This window comes from Ranitomeya imitator, chromosome 4 (genome assembly GCF_032444005.1).
Source record: "Ranitomeya imitator isolate aRanImi1 chromosome 4, aRanImi1.pri, whole genome shotgun sequence".
In the NCBI taxonomy this organism is placed as follows: Eukaryota; Metazoa; Chordata; class Amphibia; order Anura; family Dendrobatidae; genus Ranitomeya; species Ranitomeya imitator.
In genome coordinates this window covers 537,892,874-537,907,338 of record NC_091285.1, presented here as the reverse complement: position 1 = coordinate 537,907,338, position 14,465 = coordinate 537,892,874, and positions in this window count along the sequence as shown.

The window sequence follows — 14,465 nt, the reverse complement described above, 5'->3', positions numbered from 1 at the left end:
GGCTGGGCAATATAGTATGTGACTGGGCAATATAGTACATGGCTGGGCAATATACCAAGTGAACATGCATATTCTAGTATATCCGATGCGTTAGAATCGGGCCACCATCTAGTATATTTATATGTGTCTCACTGACATATATATACGAGCTATTGAACCCGTTCTATGGGTGGCGAGCATTTATATTGGTATATGGTCTCCATCCTGTCATGTGCTGCTCCATCCTGCATCCCCATCCTGTCATGTGCTGCACCCATCCTGCGCCCCCATTCTGTCATGTGCTGCTTCCATCCTGCGCCCCCGTTCTGTCATGTGCTGCTCCCATCCTGCGCCCCCATTCTGTCATGTGCTGCTCCCATCCTGCACCCCCGTTCTGTCATGTGCTGCTCCCATCCTGCGCCCCCGTTCTGTCATCTGCTGCTCCCATCCTGCACCCCCGTTCTGTCATGTGCTTCTCCCATCCTGCGCCCCTGTTCTGTCATGTGCTGCTTCCATCCTGCACCCCCGATCTGTCATGTGCTGCTCCCATCCTGCGCCCCCGTTCTGTCATGCGCTGCTCCCATCCTGCGCCCCCATTCTGTCATTTGCTGCTCCCATCCTGCGCCCCCATTATGTCATGTGCTGCTCCCATCCTGTGCCCCCATTCTGTCATGTGCTGCTCCCATCCTGCACCCCCGTTCTGTCATGTGCTGCTCCCATCCTGCACCCCCGTTCTGTCATGTGCTGCTCCCATCCTGCGCCCCCGTTCTGTCATGTGCTGCTCCCATCCTGCACCCCCGTTCTGTCATGTGTGTGGCACCCCTAGGGGTATTTGCCACAAAAATAGTTACTGACAGTAAGTACAAATACTAAAATAGCAAGACTGCACTACCACCTCCGGCCAGAAGGGGGAGCTCCAGAGACTCCCCTTGATCCATTCTGGTCTGAGAGAAGAAATGGCAGTTGGGCTAAGGAGCTGAAAGTGAGAGGTCATACAGTTGAATCTCTAACAGCCCTGTGACTGTTACCAGGCCTAAATCACCGGCCTGAGGAGAAGAGGGATAGAGAAAAAGGACATTGTGAGAACCGGGTAGCATTAATCACTACCCAGAACAGGCGCAAAGACGGATACCGGATCCGTGGCTGTATTCATTATATATAATACAGCAACCGGAAAAACGTGAGGTGATATCAGCTTCACTAGGGCCGGACGCAGCAACAGACACAGAGTTCAGCGGTACTCCCAGAGGGGGTAAACCGATAAAAGGACTCGGGTTGCCCGTCGAACCAGGACTCGGAGGGGACAGATTGGGCCGGCAGCCAGTTCACATACAGCAGCAGGGCCACACAGAAATTGCGCACAATAAGAGGCGAAGACCCCGGCAGGGTCAAAGTAACTCAGAGTTCCCATACAGACTCCGGTGACAGGACTGGTTGTAAATCCTTTTATGTTAAAGTAAACTGGTTAAACGTTTCAGTGCCTCAGTCTTTCATTTGGACAATAGCCATCTATCCAGGATCGGGATCGTCACCGCTGGGAGAACCTGCTGCTGATCAAGTAAGTGCCTGTCCCCTCATGATACCCCTTACACTGTGCATTGCCTGAGGCCACAGCACCGGGTCAAGCCACCTGTGACATCCCCCTCAAGAGACAGACTCCATTGGTCCGGTGCTGGGTATCCCGGTCTCCTGGGCGTCACAATTGGCGTCACGAACAGGATCTAGCCAGCCCGTATACCGGGTATTGTGTGCCGTGATTGGAGCCCAAAACTGTGAAAACTGGGATGAAAAATCTTGAAAATTGACTTTATTAAAGAAAAATCCATTCCCCATTGAAAACTATTGAAAGTGACTTTTCCCCATTGGTTATAATGGAGTAAAGATGGCCGCCATCCCCTGAGGTAATCACTTCATAACCGTTAGGCACGAGACTGTTAATTGAGCTACGCCATTACCTGAGCCCCAGTCTAACTGAAAAACTTCAGAATCCGCCATTACTGAGCGCGCGGCGGGCGGGAGCAGCAGGGGGCGTGTCATTGTGGGCGGCACCAAGCTGAGCGCTCTGACATCAGAGCAAGGGGAAAATCGATCCTGCTGCACAGCGGAACGAATCTACACTATCCCGACGGAAGCGGAGGACCGGAAGGGTCCGGATTAACTAAGGGGGCACAGTATGTCGCAGCACGGAGACGCCGCAGCACCCGGCAACGCTAATGCAGCTGAAAGACAGAGTGTCAATAGAGAGTCCGGTAGCGCAGCGGTGCAAGGAGTGGCACCCATCATGCCGGTGCTGATGCCATATACCCCGGGTGGCCCATGGCTTCCAATGTATGAAGGTGAGCCTAATACCCTTGACGATTTCAGAGAAAAGATGCTGGCCCATTTTGACATGTTCCCTGTGGGTGAAGTTCAGCGTGTTAGTCTCCTGATGATGCAGTTAAGTGGCCATGCTAAGCGAGAAGTCACAGCATGGGCAGCTGATCTAAAAGGCACTGTTGAACGCATATTTGCTGGATTAAAAGCTACATTTGAAACCACGGCCAGCAGCAAAGCTAAAATACGATTCTTTAATTGCAAACAAAAAGCTAATGAGGGCGTGAGAGACTTTGCCTTAAACCTGCAGGAAGCCCTTAAATCACTTACACTGGCTGAACCCATTTTTAACACCGGAGCGGATAAACTACTAAGAGATCAATTTATTAAGGGACTCTACACCCCTTCTCACCGGGGGCATGTGAGCATGCTTGTTTTTAAGAACCCTGAATTGACATTTGCCCAATTAAAGTAGAGCGCTATACGTCTCCAGCTGGCAGAGGCACCTCGGGATCAGGATCCTGCGCAACCCATGGCAGAGGCACCTCAACAACAGGGAGTGCCAGTGACATCAGCTATGTCTGGGGCCATTGCTAAGCCCCTGGGGCCCAGTACTAATGAGGCTCTTCAACAAAAGCTTGACTCTTTAGCTGATGTTGTTGCTTCAATGGCTAAAACCATGCAGGAGATGAGAGGACACAAGATGGAGTTGGCAAACTGTAGAGAGTATGTTCCATGGATGAGACCCCGGAGATACCCGACATGGAGAGGACGACCCCGCGACCGCTACCAACCGGATGGACAGCCCATTTGCCGCCGTTGCCAGCAGCCGGGCCACTTTGCACGAGATTGTGATTTAAACGGGAATCCCCTGGGAATGCGGGCCGCTTCGCAGGAATGAACTTTCAAGGCCCAACACCCTGGCACGACAGGTACATCGGAGGACGACCCATTATCCCTATCGTGCTGGACGGAATTCCCCTCAACGCTTTGCTGGACACAGGTTCCCAGATTTCATCTATACCGTATATCCTTTATAAGAGGTACTGGGCTGATGCAGATATTGATAAAGGGCCCTCTGATGTTGAACTAGATATATGGGCCAGTAATGGTAAGTTGGTACCGAAACTAGGATTCAGGGAGATGACCATAAAGATTGGTAAAGTAGAACTGAAGAAACAGGGTATAATTGTTGTTGATGTTGACCGGCGGAACTGTGAACCAACTGTATTGATAGGAATAAATGTGTTAGAGAACTGCTTTTCCGAAGTCATTTCTGTCTTACAGCAAATTGCTGAAACTGCCCAATCCTGCCAGCAGAGAGTTCTCCGGAGGGAAATAAAAGTATTGATGTTAAGGCAACAGGTAGAAGTTGCAGGTGGAGAAATCGGCAGTGTGAGGGTAAGTGATCCAACGTCTATTGTAATCCCACCAAAAACAGAAATGCTGGTATGGTGTAGAGCAGCCATTGGTACTAAGGGACGAGATTATCAAGCCTTAATAGAACCAGTGTACACCGACAGCAGGCCCACTATACTCACAGCACGAGGGATAGTCGAGGTACACCGGGGACGAGTGCCGGTACGACTTTTGAACTGTGGAGAGGAAGAGGTCACTTTGCCAAGGTATGCTACAATGGCAAAGCTATATACTGTTGACAACAATGCCATCACAACCATTGAGCCCTTAGAACCAACCTGTCAGGTGGAAGGCAATGGCTCAGATGGAGAAATGGAGAATTGGTGCCAACAGCTACACGTGGGCATAAATTCAACACCTACCCATCAAAAACAAGGGGTGTATAGGCTAGTGACGGAATATGAACAAGTCTTCAGTAAACACCCATTGGACTTCGGACGGATAGAAGGGGTAGAACACACAATCCCCACAGGTGACCATCCCCCAATAAAAGAAAGATATAGACCCATACCGCCCGCTCACTATCAATGTGCAAAAGATATGCTGAGGGAAATGAAACAGGCCGGGGTAATAAGAGACAGCTGTAGCCCCTGGGCGGCCCCTCTAATGATTGTCAAAAAAAAGGACGGAACCATGAGAATGTGTGTAGACTACCGGAAGATTAATAACATCACCCATAAAGACGCCTACCCCTTGCCTAGGATAGAAGAGTCCTTAACTGCTTTGAAATCTGCTAATTATTTTTCCACCTTAAGGCCCCTTCACATTAAGCGACGCTGCAGCGATACCGACAACGATCCGGATCGCTGCAGCGTCGCTGTTTGGTCGCTGGAGAGCTGTCACACAGACAGCTCTCCAGCGACCAACGATCCCGAGGTCCCCGGGTAACCAGGGTAAACATCGGGTTACTAAGGGCAGGGCCGCGCTTAGTAACCCGATGTTTACCCTGGTTACCAGCGTAAAAGTAAAAAAAAACAAACAGTACATACTTACCTACCGCTGTCTGTCCCCGGCGCTCTGCTTCTCTGCTCTCCTCCTGTACTGGCTGTGAGCACAGCGGCCGGAAAGCAGAGCGGTGACGTCACCGCTCTGCTTTCCGGCTGACCGACGCTCACAGCCAGTACAGGAGGAGTGCAGAGCACAGCGCCGAGGACAGACAGCGGTAGGTAAGTATGTACTGTTTGTTTTTTTTTACTTTTACGCTGGTAACCAGGGTAAACATCGGGTTACTAAGCGCGGCCCTGCGCTTAGTAACCCGATGTTTACCCTGGTTACCAGTGAAGACATCGCTGGATCGGTGTCACACACGCCGATCCAGCGATGTCCACGGGAGATCCAGCGACGAAATAAAGTTCTGGACTTTGTTCAGCGACCAACGATCTCCCAGCAGGGGCCTGATCGTTGGTCGCTGTCACACAGAACGATTTCCTTAACGATATCGTTGCTACGTCACAAAAAGCAACGTTATCGTTAACGATATCGTCTAGTGTGAAGGTACCTTTAGACTTAACAAGCGGGTATTGGCAAGTCCCTGTGGCTGAGAGAGATAAGGAAAAGACGGCATTCACCACACCAATGGGTCTATGTGAATTTAATCGCATGCCGTTCGGACTCTGCAACGCATCCGGTACCTTCCAGCGGCTGATGGAATGCTGCCTCGGACACAAGAACTTCGAGACCGTCCTCCTGTACCTAGATGATGTGATCGTCTACTCAAAGACTTACGAACAACACTTAATAGACCTGGCAGAAGTGTTCGAAGCCTTATCCAGGTATGGCATGAAAGTCAAGCCATCCAAATGTCACCTTCTCAAGCCAAAGGTACAGTACCTGGGACACATCGTGAGTTCGGAGGGAGTAGCACCAGATCCCGAGAAAATAAGCGCCATAAGGGATTGGCCAAGACCTACCAGCGCAAAAGAAGTGAGACAATTCCTGGGATTGGTGGGTTACTATCGCAGATTTATAAAAGGATTTACCAAGTTGGCAGCACCCTTGCAAGACACCTTGGTAGGGCAGACGAAGAAACCTTCAAACCGAAACCCTCCTTTTCAGTGGAACGACGAAAGGGAAGACTCCTTTGAACAACTAAAGAAGGCACTAACCGGAGAAGAGGTTCTGGCATACCCAGATTACCATAAACCTTTCATCCTCTACACCGATGCCAGTAATGTGGGACTAGGAGCGGTGCTGTCACAAAAGCAAGAAGGTCGGGAGAAAGTCATCGCCTTTGCAAGTAGAAAGCTCCGGCCTACTGAAAGAAATTCAGAAAATTACAGCTCCTTCAAATTGGAACTACTGGCAGTAGTTTGGGCTGTGACGGAGCGTTTCAAACACTATCTGGCCGCTGCAGAATTTATTGTCTATACTGACAACAATCCGTTGACCCACCTGGACACAGCCAAATTAGGTGCGTTAGAACAGCGATGGATAGCCCGGTTATCTAATTACAACTTCATAATCAAGTATCGAGCAGGTTGCAAGAATGGAAATGCCGATGCCCTATCCCGGATGCCACACTTGAGAGATGTAGAAGAGGAAACGGGGGAGCTTGAAGAAATTGAACTACCAGCCTTCCATCGTCCCAAGGCAAAACATCATCAGTCAAGTACCTATCAGAAACAACAAGAGGTGAATTTTAATCCGTTAGCACACCATAGATGGGCTGACACCCAAGACAGCAATCCGGCTGTGAAGTTGGTGAAGGAACTGTTGACTGAGCAAAGTGCATATCCCGATGAGGATGCCCCAGAAGAGACGCATCAACTCTGGAAAGAGAGAGGCAAAATGTTCCTGTATCAAGGGAAGCTCTGTAGAAGATACACCAATCCGAAAACACATGAATTGGTTTGGCAGATTATTGTGCCTAAACAAGATGTGAAGATGGTCCTCGAAGCTTACCATAATAATGCTGGTCACTTCGGTTGGAAAAAGTTAGAAGTACTTCTAAGAGAAAGATTTTATTGGGTCGGGATGAGAAAATCAATCGAACAGTGGTGCAGAAATTGTGGCCCGTGCAACCTCAGAAGAAACGATCAAAAGAACCAAAGAGCACCACTGCAGCCCATAGTCACCAAACAACCACTTGAACTTGTAGCCATGGACCACGTGAAGTTGACACCAAGCCGGTCCGGCTATGTCTATGCCTTGACCATCGTGGACCATTATTCACGTTTCTTGGTAGTAGTACCCGTAAAAGATCTGACAGCAAAAACAGCAGCCAAAGCGTTCCAAACGTACTTTTGTAGACCCCATGGATATCCGGAACAGGTTCTCACCGACCAAGGTACAGCCTTTGAGATCTTCAGAGAATTCTGTAATATGTATGGTTGCAAAAAGATCCGGACGACGGCCTATCATCCACAAACAAACGGCTTATGCGAGAAGATGAACCATATTGTAATAGACCTACTAAAGACTTTACCTGAGACAGATAGGAATCAATGGCCAGAGAAATTGCCTGACTTGGTGGATCTGTATAATCATGTCCCGGTGAGCTCCACCAACTGCACCCCAGCTTACCTTATGCGTGCAAGACCCGGCCAATTACCAATCGATCTAGAAATGGGAATTCTGAAACCAGACGCAGAAGTTCAAGACTCCAATTGGGATATCATACGGCAAAAGCAGTATCGCCAAGTGCAAGAGAGTGTGGAAAGAAGCCTTCAGCAAACTAGAGAAAGACAAGAGCGAACTTTCAACCAGAATGCTCTAGCGACCCCATTAAGACCGGGTGACCAAGTGCTCAAGAGAAATCGTCGAACCAATAAACTAGACAATCAGTGGGAAGCCGTACCCTACACAGTTTTACCAACAAGAATGGATAATCCTAAAATGTGTCTCATTAGCAAAAACGGAGGCTCAACATCTGTACTAGTGTCAAGAGACAATCTTAAATTGTGTCCGGAAGCATTGAAAGAGCCAGAAGTTGTCCAGCCAGAACCAGAAGTTATTCAACCCATACAGGTTCAACCAGTAAAGGAAAAAGAAGAGGAAATGTATCACACCTGTATAGGAGACTTTCCCAAAACCCTACTAACATACCATGGTGCAGTAGTGGTTCCCATGGTGGCCTTTTACCCAACACCGAACCCAATACCAGAAGTCCCAAGACAGGAAGAGGCTGACCCCGTACTACAGGAGGTTCCAGGCCAGGAAGAACAGATTCCTGATCAGAGTAATCTCATTCACGGTGGACTTGCCAATTCCATAGTCATGGAATTATCTTTAGCAGAGCGGGCAGATACTACATCCGCAGTAGACAGTAGTACACCACATGAAGAGATACCGCTATTACGTAGATCACAGCGTAGTACCCAGGGCCAATTACCGGCCAGGTATGCAGATTACCAACTATAAAGCTCATAATGTGAATTGTATATATGTTATGCCATATATAGTTAAACAGAAAATGTAGTATAGTCATTGTTATCAGTCTGCAACGTTTAAGCCCAGTGCCTACAGAGACTTGTCTGTATGAACTTATTGCATATTCTTGAATTTTTTATCAGCCCGGAGGCACTAAATCAAAGCTCCGGAAAGACTGCTTTTTGAACTTTGCTTTTTGCTCTTTTTGAACTTTCTTTAGACTTTATATTGATAACTCCGTTGGAAAAATGGAACTAAATTCCTGGACACTAAGTACAGTGCCTTTCCTAATACCTTCAAGGATAGAACTGTATTAATGGACGCTATTTGAAGTGACTTTTTACAGAACTCTATTTTTGTTTCCTTGAGTGGTTTTTGTAACTTTTCATTTTTAAGACTCTGTACATATTAATTGTTATTTCAAAATGTTATTGTCCCACAGTCCCGGAGTACTGTTCTTAACTAAGGGGGAATGTGGCACCCCTAGGGGTATTTGCCACAAAAATAGTTACTGACAGTAAGTACAAATACTAAAATAGCAAGACTGCACTACCACCTCCGGCCAGAAGGGGGAGCTCCAGAGACTCCCCTTGATCCATTCTGGTCTGAGAGAAGAAATGGCAGTTGGGCTAAGGAGCTGAAAGTGAGAGGTCATACAGTTGAATCTCTAACAGCCCTGTGACTGTTACCAGGCCTAAATCACCTGCCTGAGGAGAAGAGGGATAGAGAAAAAGGACATTGTGAGAACCGGGTAGCATTAATCACTACCCAGAACAGGCGCAAAGACGGATACCGGATCCGTGGCTGTATTCATTATATATAATACAGCAACCGGAAAAACGTGAGGTGATATCAGCTTCACTAGGGCCGGACGCAGCAACAGACACAGAGTTCAGCGGTACTCCCAGAGGGGGTAAACCGATAAAAGGACTCGGGTTGCCCGTCGAACCAGGACCCGGAGGGGACAGATTGGGCCGGCAGCCAGTTCACATACAGCAGCAGGGCCACACAGAAATTGCGCACAATAAGAGGCGAAGACCCCGGCAGGGTCAAAGTAACTCAGAGTTCCCATACAGACTCCGGTGACAGGACTGGTTGTAAATCCTTTTATGTTAAAGTAAACTGGTTAAACGTTTCAGTGCCTCAGTCTTTCATTTGGACAATAGCCATCTATCCAGGATCGGGATCGTCACCGCTGGGAGAACCTGCTGCTGATCAAGTAAGTGCCTGTCCCCTCATGATACCCCTTACACTGTGCATTGCCTGAGGCCACAGCACCGGGTCAAGCCACCTGTGACATCCCCCTCAAGAGACAGACTCCATTGGTCCGGTGCTGGGTATCCCGGTCTCCTGGGCGTCACATGTGCTGCTTCCATCCTGCACCCCCGTTCTGTCATGTGCTGCTGCCATCCTGCAACCCCGTTCTGTCATGTGCTGCCCTATTCTGTCATGTGCTGCTCCCATCCTGCACCACCATTCTTTAATTTGCTGCTCCCATCCATATGCCCCATACGCTGCTCCCTAAGATGCTCCATAGTATATGCCCCGTATCAGGTGGCGTAAGTGACAAATAGCTGTGGCATGAACTGCTACAGCCTCATGCCACAGCAATTTGTTACTTGCGCCACCTGATTCCTTTCCACCGCCATTTTCTTGGTCCTCCTGCTGGCGGAATTGGCGCCTGCGCAGTCCGCGCTTTCCGGCGCCATTTTCTTGAAGACACACTGCAGTGCGCAGGCGCCGATTCCGGCAGCAGGACCCAGAAAATGGCGGCGGAAAGGAATCAGGTGGCATAAGTAACAAATTGCTGTGGCATGAAGTGCCACAGCTTCATGCCACAGCAATTTGCTACTTACGCGATTCCTTTCCGCCCATTTTCTTCATCCTCCTGCTGCCGGAATCGGTGCCTGCGCAGTCCGCACTTTCCGGCGCCATTTTCTTGATGACACACTGCAGTGCGCAGGCGCCGATTCCGGCAGCAGGACAAAGAAAATGGCGGCGGAAAGGAATCAGGTGGCGTAAGTAACAAATTGCTGTGGAGCCGGAAAGCGCGGACTGCGCAGGCGCCGATTCCGGCAGCAGGAGGACGAAGAAAATGGGCGGAAAGAAATGGCGTAAGTAACAAATTGCTGTGGCATGAAGTGCCACAGCATAATCAGGGCGCAAATATGTGCACGGTGTCCCCCTGCTCCCGACCCCCTGCTCCCGGCAGTCCGTGCCTTCCGGCGCCATTTTTTTTTCCTGACACTCTATAATGCAACGCTAGGAGCGTCGCGCCTGCGCAGTCTATAAAGGCTTCGGACAGAGTGACGCTCCCAGCGTTATATTATAGATATATATATATATATATATATATATATATATACCTATTCTATATGTAGACATTTATTTTACCTATTCTAATAAAACCTGTCAGTGTGATTTTACTGTACACCGCACTGAATTACTGGCTTTTCTATAGAACACCGGTGCGTATTTCTCACAAGTCAAACTGTTGGTCCATGTGTAATCAGTATTTTTCTCACCCCCATTGACTTTCATTGGCGGATTTTTTGCACAATACACTGACAAAAGCAGCATGCTGCGATTTTCTACGCGCATAAAATACGGCTGCAAAATATACGGCAGATAGGGGCTGCCCTATAGAGAATCAATTGTCAGTGTGCAATGCGTAGTTTTTGCGCCTATCATAAGTCCGTAAACCTCTCTAGTGTGACGCCGGCCTAAAAGAAGCAGGTATCAGGTGAAGAAAAAAAAAAGCCACAGAAAACTGCAGCTAGATATATTTTAAATAAACAGCAGCAGCAGACAGTAATGGAGCTTTTAGGCCGCCGTCACACTTGCGAGTTTTACGGACGTATGAGTGTAGAAAATACGTCCGTAAAACTCGCCAAACAAACGGCACAATTATTCTATATGCCCCTGCTCCTATCTGCCGTATTTTACTGATCAGTATTATACGGCTTTCTACGGCCGTAGAAAATCGCAGCATGCTGCGTTTGTCACCGTATTGCGCAAAAAAAAAACACCAATGAAAGTCTATGGAAGCCCCAAAAATACGGATTACACACGGACCAGCAGTGTGACTTGCGAGAAATACGCAGCGGTGTTAGAGAGAAAAGCCGGCAATTCAGTGCGGTGTACAGTAAAATCACACTGACAGCTTACATTAGAATAGGTAGAATAAATGTGTACACATAGAATAGGTATATATATATATATATATATATATATATATATATATATATATGTCAGTAGACACATATATGTATATTTATTATTACTTCATACAGCGCTAGATAGCTTTAAAGCCGATAATTCAATTACCGGCTTTTGCTATCTCCTTCCTAAACCCGACATGATATGAGACCTGGTTTACATACAGTAAACCATCTCATATCACCTTTTTTTTGCATATTCCACACTACTAATGTTAGTAGTGTGTATATGCAAAATTTGGCCGTTCTAGCTATTAAATTAAAGGGTTAAATGGCAGAAAAAATTGGCGTGGGCTCCCGCGCAATTTTCTCCGCCAGAGTAGTAAAGCCAGTGACTGAGGGCAGATATTAATAGCCTGGAGAGGGTCCATGGTTATTGCCCCCCCCCCCGGCTAAAAACACCTGCCCCCAGCCACCCCAGAAAAGGCACATCTGGAAGATGCGCCTATTCTGGCACTTGGCCACTCTCGTCCCATTCCCGTTTAGCGGTGGGATATGGGGTAATGAAGGGTTAATGCCACCTTGCTATTGTAAGGTGACATTAAGCCAAATTAATAATGGAGAGACGACAATTATGACACCTATCCATTATTAATCCAATAGTAGTAAAGGGTTAAAAAATACACAAACACATTATTAAAAAGTATTTTAATGAAATAAAAACAAAGGTTGTTGTAATAATTTATTCTACGCTCAATCCACTCACTGAAGACCCTCGATCTGTAACAAAGTCAAAATAATAAACCAACAATATCCATACCTTTCGAAGATCGGTAATGTCCAACGATATGTAAATCCATCTGAAGGGGTTAAAATATTTTGCAGCCACGAGCTTTGCTAATGCAATGTTGTTCGTGGCTGCAAAACCCCGGGGAATGAAGGTAAAGTAGATCAATGACCTATATTTACCTGCATTTGTGGTGAGGCGCCCTCTGCTGGTTGTCCCTAGATCGTGGGAACTTTCCTCGAAAGCTCCCAGGCTCAAGTTCATATGAGGACACCCAGCAGAGGGGTTTGTGTATTTTTAACCCTTTACTACTATTGGATTAATAATGGATATGTGTCATAATTTTTGCCTTTCCATTATTAATTTGGCTTAATGTCACCTTACAATAGCAAGGTGGCATTAACCCTTCATTACCCCATATCCCACCGCTACACGGGAATGGGAAGAGAGTGGCCAAGTGCCAGAATAGGCGCATCTTCCAGATGTGCCTTTTCTGGGGTGGCTGGGGGCAGGTGTTTTTAGCCGGGGGGGGGGGCAATAACCATGGACCCTCTCCAGGCTATTAATATCTGCCCTCAGTCACTGGCTTTACTACTCTGGCGGAGAAAATTGCGCGGGAGCCCACGCCAATTTTTTCCGCCATTTAACCCTTTAATTTAATAGCTAGAACGGCCAAATTTTGCATATACACATTACTAACATTAGTAGTGTGGAATATGCAAAAAAAAGGTGATATGAGATGGTTTACTGTATGTAAACCATGTCACAAATCATGTCGGGTTTAGGAAGGAGATAGCAAAAGCCGGTAATTGAATTACCGGCTTTAAAGCTATCTAGCGCTGTATGAAGTAATAATATATATATATATATATGTGTCTAATGACACATATATATATATATATATATAGACAGTATATATATATATATTTTTTTTAACACATGGATCCCTTGTATAGCCGTGTGTTGGTTTTGCAAGCCTGCGAGAAAAACACGCAGTACGGATGCCATACGGATTACATACGGAGGATGCCATGCGCAAAATACGCTGACACACCCTGCCTTCGGAGGAGCTACGGACCACTTTTTTGGGGACCTTTCAGCGTATTACGGCCGTAATATACGGACCGTATTGTCTTACGCCATGTGTGACGCCTGCCTAAGAGGTATGCATTGACAGCTATGTACTCACATATAGTGCCTGCAGGCCTTGCACTGATGTGGATATGCACACATAGACTCCCCTGCCTACCTAGCGCTGCAATCTTGGGAACCCCGAATTAGCCATAAAAAGGACTGTTGGTTTCTCAGGAGCTGTGGACTGAACAGTTGCAGACCTACACTAACTATTAAAAGCACAATTCTGACCCTATCTCAGCAGGAGCTCTACCTACAATTGCTTAGTCCGGAGCAGAATGCGGCGAGCAGGGCAGTGCCAGGTCTCTTATAGACCTGATGAAGCTGTGTGGCCAGCCAATCACTGTAATACCACAACAAAGATGAATGCGGCATTACAGTGCATGGCTGACAATCCCTGCACGGTAATTGGTGCCAGAATTGCAGGTAGGAGACCCGAGCTCCCACCAAATAATCCCAGAAATACTCGGTGCTCGCCGAGTACACCGAGCACAGTGATACTCGGGCAAGTACCGAGTAGTGGCGAGCACGTTCGCTCATCACTAGCAAAGACAAATAATAATTAGCATTAAATAAAAAGGCCCATATATCTGGAATTTAGACTTTTTTGTATTTAGGAAGCAAAGCTCATCTATAGAGATAGAAACAGAATGCCATAAATCATTAGACAAATACTGCAGACAGCAATGAGGAAAGTAGTATGCAAAAAATATAGAGATTCAATTAATAGGGGGAGAGAGATGCTAACTGCAGGAATGACAGACTCAGTGTGATTGATCAGTGACATGGCATACCTGCTTTCTTCATGCTTAATGCAATGGAAAGCAGCAGCAAGGCAGCACATTGTTTTTTACATTCAGTATTAGTCTGAGATAGTGTGTTCTCTTGTTATAAGTGACTATATATGCTGTAGTTACAATTGACCTGCTTTGTCTTCGGCAAGCATGTTAGTAAGGAAGAAGCAGAGTATATTATAGAATATAGTATATATCCCTCCTGTCAGTTTGAGTGAGGATACAGAATGGTCTGCCTGATTATAAATTACTAAAACCATTTGTGGACCATTTTTAATTGAAAAGACTGTCAGTTCGCTGTATTATCAAATGGGTTGTAAGATACTACCAGGTTGTCATACATTGTTATGACGAGGTTACTCTATTAACTAACAGTGTTGAGTAGAGTTGAGCGACCTTGACCTTTTTAGAGTCGAGCCGGGTTTTGCGAAACCCGACTATGTCCAAAGTCGGGTCGAGTGAAATCGGCCGATTATGACGTAAAGTCGGGATCGACCGAAACACGAAACCCAA